This window comes from Leptopilina heterotoma, unplaced genomic scaffold, assembly GCF_015476425.1.
Source record: "Leptopilina heterotoma isolate Lh14 unplaced genomic scaffold, ASM1547642v1 Lhet_362, whole genome shotgun sequence".
Classification (NCBI taxonomy): Eukaryota; Metazoa; Arthropoda; class Insecta; order Hymenoptera; family Figitidae; genus Leptopilina; species Leptopilina heterotoma.
The window spans coordinates 59,465-68,117 of record NW_025111043.1 but is presented as its reverse complement, the minus strand read 5'-3'; the positions used below and the strand labels follow the sequence as shown (position 1 = coordinate 68,117).

The 8,653-nt window shown below is 30.5% G+C and overlaps 1 protein-coding gene across 1 annotated transcript in view; it reads right to left on the bottom strand.

Moving 5' to 3' along the window:
- LOC122505668 (receptor-type tyrosine-protein phosphatase U) overlaps positions 1–8,653 on the bottom strand; it is a 592,942-nt gene that overhangs the window by 538,414 nt on the left and 45,875 nt on the right. The window lies entirely within an intron of this gene.

Sequence of the window (8,653 nt, the reverse complement as noted above, 5' to 3'; positions counted from 1 at the left end):
AGTTACAGACGCCTCGAATTTACATAGGTATAGGGGCGGTTTTAGAACAATTTTTGGACGGACAATGGAAACCCCTCGCATTTTTCTCGAAAGCTTTTAACAAAACTCAGCGCAATTATAGCGCATATGATCGAGAGCTCACCGCGATTTATCAAGCTATTAAACATTTTAAAAATCTTTTACAACCTCACGCATTTAAAATAGTCACAGATCACAAGCCCTTGATCTACATGTTTACGCAAAAATCTGATAAAATTTCCTCACGTCAACAAAATCAAATTTCAATTATTTCTCAATTTACTTCATGGATCGAACACATTTCTGGCGAGAGAAATGTAATAGCAGATTCTCTTTCGCGAGTAGAGTCAATCGACATAACGAATCTCGATTTGCATAAATTATCTGAATTACAAAAAACCGATGACGATATTAAAAAGTTTCATGTATCGAAAAATACGGGACTTAAACTGCGCGAATTACAATTCGATAACGAGAAAATATCAATTATTTGTGACATTTCAAACGGTGTACCGCGCCCTTTCGTTCCATTAACTTTACGTAAGTGATTCTTCGAAATTTTTCATTTTCCCGCTCACCCGAGTGCCGGTGTATTGAGTCGTACGATAAAAAAGAAGTTTGTTTGGCCATTTATGCACCGTGACATTAAGAACTGGTCTAAGGATTGTTTTGATTGTCAAGCCTCAAAAATAACCAGACATACGCGCGTTGAACCGAACCATTTTACACCTCCAAACTCACGTTTTCTTCACATACACATAGATTTGATCGGTCCCTTACCATTGAGCGAAGGTTTTACCTATTGCCTCACAATGATAGATAGATTTAGCAGATGGACTGAAGCAATTCCCTTGAGGGATATTAGAGCTGAAACCGTTTGCCGCGCATTCTACGATAATTGGATCGCGCGTTTTGGCGTTCCTGAAATCGTTTCAACCGACCAAGGAACCCAATTCGAATCGCGACTTATGCGCAGTCTATTAGAAGTGACCGGTTGCCATAGAATCCGGACCACTCCATATCATCCTGCATCAAATGGGATGGTCGAGAGATGGCACCGGTCACTTAAATCAGCAATTATGTGTCATGCTAACGACCTATGGACACGATCACTTTCGACCGTCATGTTGGGCCTGAGATCAAACTTTTTGAAGACAAATTGTGCGAGCGAACACCTAGGCAAACGATTTAAAAATCAATAATAAACAAAGTGATACATAACTTCACTTTGCAATAAATATTTTTTTTCTCGCTCAAACTATATATGTGAAATAAAAATCATAAAGTAAGCTACGTAAAGAAAAATTAAATTGAACAAAAATTTGAATAATCAAAATTAAATACTTGACGTCATGAAAAATTTTTAATATTAAACAAAAGGCCAAAAATAAAAACTAAATAACTTAATAAGCGCTTTATATATAATTAAAACATTATAATTTATAAAAAAGAACGAAAAATTTAACTCAAATTTTTAACAACGATAATTACAATAATTTATATAATCAAATCGAATCAAATTTATTTGTAATTAGACTGAACAATTGTAAGCTATGTTTATTTTCCAAGATATTTTTTTTTTTTAAACGAAATATGACAATCTCCGAAAAGAATAATTGTAATCTTATCTAGTCAAAAATATTTTATAAGTCACCACAAGATTTCATATAGATTAGAGAAAGCACACACTCAAAGAGTAAAAAAAAACTACGATATATCTATGTACAAAATATTTAAATAAATTTTATTATTAACGTTATCACTCGGAAGGGGGTGTGTGGGATGCGCCTTAAGCTCTCCCTCTTTTCCCCCGTACTTTGTGAACTATAATTTGGCGACGAGTGTAACGACTCAGATTTCGTTGGTATTTCGATAAGTGAGGTGTGCGAGTAGGAATTGCGACAGTGAGGAACCTCGTGGTGGAAATCGGAGAGATGTTAATAAATGCGACATAATAATTAAATAAGAATATTTATTGCTGCCTGCACCTTCTAATGGAGTTCGTGACTTTTGGTTCTACTTTCATATCAGGAACTTGTAGAATTTCCATAGAGCTTTTATGAATAATTAAATTCTTTTGATGAGTTTCCTTAAATTTTTTGAAAATAATGTTTTTTAATAATTTTTGCATTAAAAATTTGGAAAATAATTAAATTAAACAAAGAATTTTTTCAATTTTTTAAAATAATCTTTTCTGTTCATAATTATAATTGAAAATTTGATTACACTGAGAAAACTGGAATATTGGACTAAACATCTGGAGGGACAAATCGTTCATATTTGAGAGTTAGCTATTAGATAGCAATCTAAATGTTCAAATACACCATTGACAGATATTCGTGCCATTTCTCTTGGAGGGAAAATGAGTTTATAACAGAGGGACAAATTAACCATCTTGAGAAATCCCTTCCTTATCCGGCGCAAAATGAATAAATATGGCAACCTAACCCCTAAATTAAATACATAAAATGTCAGAAAAATAATTTCGCGCGCATCAGATCGTACACATTTTCTGCGCAACTTTTAACCCTCAGATATAATGAGAGAGAATATACAAGTAGATTTCCATTATCAAATCAAAATTTATTTTTCATAACGCGGTGCAAAAAAGGGCACTTTTTTGCACCTTGTTATGAAAAATATCGTTCGTAACTAGTGCTAGCAGTTGCCAATTTTTGAACGAGCACTTTTTTTGGAACAAACTGTAGGCCTACAGTTTGTTCCAAAAACAGTACTTATTCAAAAATTGACAACTGCTCGCACTCGTTACAAAATATACTATTAGAAGGTCTATTTAACTCTCTTTATAAGCAAAGGAAACATACACTTTTTGAACTTCTGAATTTGACTCTCCAGTTTTCTCAGTATATTCAATTTTTATTAAAATTGTATCGACAATAATTGAATTTCTGCAAAGAATTTTACTATTTATAAAAAGTAATTGAATCCTTCCAAAAAATGTTATTATTTTTTTTAAAAAAATTGAATTCTTGCGAAGAATTTTATTAAAAATTTTTGAAAATAATAAGCAGTAATAATTAATTATTTACTTAATAAGTTCAAAGATGTTCAATTATTTGTTTATAAAAATTCAATTATCTTAAAACAATAAAATTAAAAAATTTCAAAAATCTTATTTTTCAGAATTTTTAAAAAAACATGAATAGGGGAGATTAGGTGCGGTTGTTACGCTGTGCAGTTGTTACAAATGGAATATCTCAGAAACAGTTAGTTATAGAGATGGGGTTCCAAAGAAAAAAATGTTTAGTTTTTATGTACGAACTTACTGCAATATGTTTAAAAATTATATGCAAGCTTTACAATAGTAAAAAAAATAGGCATATTGGTTTTTAGAGGCCAAAAGTAAATATATCTCTGCCTGATATTTTTTAAATAATTAATATCAATTCTCTGAGGATTAAACTTTAAAAAACTGCCTTGGTTGACCACATTTAGTGTATACTTTTTTAATAAAGTGATTTATTGTAAAAAGTTTACCTGTTCTGCAGTTGTTACAAGTGATAATGAGAACTGATATTTTTTCCAATATTCGGCAGATTCGTTTAAAATGTAAAAATTTGTCAAAAATGTAATTACACTCATTTTTTATGAAAAATCTCATGGTTTTTCTAAATTCGTCTTCAAAATAAATAAAAAAAATTTTTTTTTAAGTTTCTTTCATTTCGAAACAATATCTATTAATGCTACCATCTCTATGGAACCGACATTCACTTTGTGCAGTTGTTACAATTTACACGCTGTCACTTAAATGCTTGTAGTTAATTAAATAATAGATATAGAGCTAAATAAATTATGGCCTTTTTAAACTAGATAATATACCTTTGATTTAATCGTTTGACCAAACAAATTGGAGTTAAACTATAATCACAGTAACTGTTTTTATCAAAATTGTAACAACTGCACCTAGTCTCCCCTACATTAGATTGTGACTTTTAATCAAATCCTTTAACAAATTTAATTATTTTTAATTGAATTTCATAAAATTTCTATTAATTCGATAATATTTTTTAAATTTATTTACATAGGGGAAGTGTGCCGGTTGTGGGCACGCTCCGGTTGTGGGCACCCTTACGTAAACTTCGACGGCAAGCATACTTTACTGATCTAAGTATTGCAAGTCGTGTTCGTTGACAATACGGACTTTTCGTATTGATAACGAAACAAATATATGCATTTGTGTAATAGCTGTGAGCATAATAAAGAAAATTTGCATTAAATAAATAAAAAAGTAATTTTGTATTGTTTTCGAAGAGCAACATATGGGTGTAGATTTGTTCAGAAAAAAAGGATTAAATTTTTTTTTGTAGTGTTGTCATTATATTTTGTGATTTACCTTCGTGTTTAACCAAAATCCTGCATCACAAAATGTGTTGGTCTTTTTAAAAAAGGACTGTCATTCCCGGTTGTGGGCACCTTTATGTTAAGGAGGCTCTACCATCTGACAATGATGTGGACTACTGTCTCATCTATCTAAACTTTCTGCCAAGGAAAGTGACAGCCGCAAACTCCATTAAATAGTCGTTCAGTGCATTAGAAGTGCGTTATGGTATGCGTACTAGCTACTTCACATGCAAGCATTATGCTTTTGTTAGCGATGAGCATAGTGTGAAAACGTGTCATCATTTTTGTTCTTTATCCCGGCAAAGTCTGTTAAAATAAAGAAACTTTCATTTCTTCTTTATTTGTGTTGGTTTCCTTTAATATTTTTCCATTTTTAGCGGATTTTTTAAGGGTGCCCACAATCGGGTACAAAAATTTTTTTGTCAAAAAATTTCCATTTCACTAAATTTCTAATAAAATTTTTTTATTCAAAGGAATCAATTTAATTCCTTCACTGACAGTCACATTAGACCTCTAGCTTTAAATTCGTACACATATATTTGTATAATATGCACATGGACAAATGTTATGAGGCAAAAACAAAAGGGTGCCCACAACCGGAACACTTCCCTTACTATACTTGAATCAGAGACTGACTTTTTCCTATCAAATTCATTATTTTTAACTAATTAAAATTTAGAGAACAGTAGGGTAGGGTGGAGCATTACTATTCGCGGGGCGAAACTATTCTTTAGTCCTGGAGAGAAAACTATTCATCCGATTGAAGTCCCTTTTACACTGTATACTTGTCATCAGAGATGTTAAAAATGGGTCTCAAAACCTATTTAAAATGCTAAATACTAAATGGTATCACAAAAAGTATTTCAAATATAAAATATAAAATAGTTTTCAAAAAGTTATTTCAAATGCAAAATAGAAAATTGGTACGCATTTTCAAAATGGTTTTACAAAATAAAATGCTTTTTTTAAATGAACTTTATTTTTACGTAACTTTTTGACTTTTCTATAAAATAAGATTGAACCCCTTTTGAAACTGTTTTATATATTATTCTATTAATTTGACCTTGAGGCTGTCCATAAATTACGTAAGACATTTTTGGGTAAATTTGACCCCCCCTCCCCCTCGTAAGATATTTTACATATATTAGCGTCATTTTTTCTACTGTTCGTAAGATCTTGGTGACCCCCCCTCCCCCCAAAATGTCTTACGGAATTTATGGACGGCCCCTTTATACAGTAAAGTACTTTTTTTAAAAAAATGTAAGAAAATTTTGTCAGCAATTAAATAAAATATCTCATTTTCGAATGCTGAATGTGAAATCCTATGTAAATATTGAAACTTTAAACCTGAAAATTTCCGTTTATAGCATGTAAAAATGAACATTTTCCCAAAAAGTTTGGTAAAATTTAAAATAAAATGAAGTAGCCGGAAAACCTCCTTAAAAGAAAAAAATTGCTACAATATAAAAAAAATTTTCTTGTATTTTGCATTTTCAAATACAAAATAATGAAAAAAACCATTTCAAATCAAAATGCAAAATGGTTTTCGGCAAATGCATTTAAAATGTAAAATGAAAATAGGCATTTTGCATTTTCTATTTTGCATTTGAAATAGATTTATTTGAAATAGTTAACATCTCTGCTTGTCATGTGAAATGAACATTGTACGCCACATTTGAGCTTCTGGCGCCATCTATCATAGGAGTTAGGTACTCAAATGTGATTTTGATATACTCGCTTACTTGTTTTGACTCATTTAGTCTGCCATTGTAAATAGTGATAAACGGTCGGAAAAATTATCTCTAAAGTCAAATTTAGTGCTGAACACGAATATCATAATGGATTTTTGATATTCCCGTGTAGAAATTTACCGTGGAAGAGTATGAGAAACTGTCCAGTTGCGCTAGATTCAATCTAGCAACTAGATGGGAAAAATGGACAGGATTGAACGAGGGATGTGACGCTAGCAACGTCAAGATTTTGTACAGTTATTTTGTCTAGTTTTGTTTGTTTAACTTTTAAACAAACAAAAGAGTAATACAAAAGTATTTGTTATTATCACAATTCCTGTTACAATTATTTTTGAAATTAATTGTAACATATTTTGCTACATTGGATTTTTTCTTTAAAACGCAAACACATTTACTATAAAGATTCGTACTTGTATACCGATAATAAAATTAATTGTATATTATATTGTTGCAATCACAAAAAATTCACTTAAAATTACCAAAGTTTTATTACTTATTATGAACATTATAATATGAAAAACAATCTGAGACTATGAATGATGACATCACATGTCCTTTTTCTAATAAATCTTTTTTTCTCTGTAATATATTTAAACTTGTACACTGTCTCTGTTCAGAAATGGAAAACTGAAAACTTTTCACTAGATTTATAAATTTGATTTTATCTTCACAACAAGATATGTTACAATTGTAGACTCTTGGTTTCTTTTCATCAAGCACTACGTCAAAAACTGATTTCGTCTGCTAGCTTAGTAGACTCTCAGAGCCACCTTCTCCACGAACTTGTACTAAATTCTTAAGTCAGCGTCCTAGACAGTGCCTAGCTAATTCTTGGACAACCTGCTATACGAATTTGTACTGAATTTTCAATTCAGTATCGTAGACAAATTTTAGCCAGATTCTAGACTGTCTTCATAGCGAAGAAAATAAAGAAGAAAACTGTACATTAACATTTCGGGGCCAGGACAGTTTTTTCAGAATAATTTTCCACGACAAATGCTATCTAGCTGTAGTCTATTTCTAGTAAGGCCACGACAAATTTCTACACGGGTTGTATTGTTCAAAAATTTTACAAGTGTTTTTTCAAAAAATGTGCGGATGGGGCGAAACTATTCGCCCACTGATAACAGCGCAAACTACGAAACAGTGTATTTTTTGTGCTTGTTTTTAGGTTAGAATGGTAAGAAATTGGAAGAGAAAAACCAGAAAAAATTCTCCAGCAATTAACAAATTAATTTTTATATTTTTTTAGTATTATATCATTAATAGCTGCAAGAATAGTTACGCACCTCGTTTTTTTCGACATTAAAAAAAAAAAATTCGTAAAATCGCTGTAGTTCGGAACAGAATCGAGTTAAAGCAAAATAATACATGACAAAATTGTAGCTATAAGAAGTCAAGTTTTCAAACGGTCCTACTCATTTTTTTATTTTTTTTAAGTACACTTTTCAGACTCAAAAATCCAAACAAGAATGGTAATGCCCCACCCTACCCTATAAATTTTTATAATAATTGAAATAAAAAGCCATTTTTTAAAAACAAATTAAAATAATAATACTTTTTTTTATTTGGTGAACAAATTCCTGGTTTGGCATAAAATTCCTGGCTTGTTCCCGGGTTTTCCCGGTCAAATCAGATGTCCCGGTTAGTAGACACCCTGTTTAATAAAATTATATTAAATTAAAAATATCAATAACTTTTGGAAGACGAGTATGTTCAACAGTAACTTTCTTATATGTATAGGAAATAAAATCATTTTTAGATTAAATTATGGATTTATCATTCTTTGTGAGATTCAGAGGTTTATTTAGGTATAAAGAATTTTTTATGCTCAATGAAGGGTAGTATATAAAGAGCAGTAAGCGTTGTTTTACGATTAATATTTTCGATTTTTACGATCCACTCAAGGGTCTATGACATCATAGCTTATAGATCATGGAAATGATTCTTGAGAATACGGAAACACTTTGTCTGACTATAGAGCAACCTATCTACTGAGTAAGAGGCTTCTAAAGAATACATAAGAGGCATAATATTACTACTTTGACAAGTACAAAGGGACATTCACTCTATACGTTGTGCTTTGCAAAGTTCTTTTTTACTATCATTCTCTCAACAAACTCACCTCTACATAAATGTGTGTATACATGAATACATACACTCACACACAAATACAACATATAAATTGTTAAAAAACTACTCGTTTCTTTCTGGAAAATATATCTCCAATTTCACAATGACAAACAAATATATTAGTTGAAAAGTTTATTTAAATTACGAAACTTTACTTTATTTATGTACTGGAAAATTATAATTTATTAAAAAATTACTATCATCTTTTCAAGTTGAAATTTCGAAAAGAAGGATTAAAAAATCACGGAATAAAATTCCAAAAGGAATAAGAAATTTCCATCTTCAAAATATTAAATTTAATATTTAACAATATTTTAATCTTTGAGAAAAGTTTTCCTTTCATATTATATTTTTTCCTTTCATACTTTGCCAACAAAGTAATTATATTC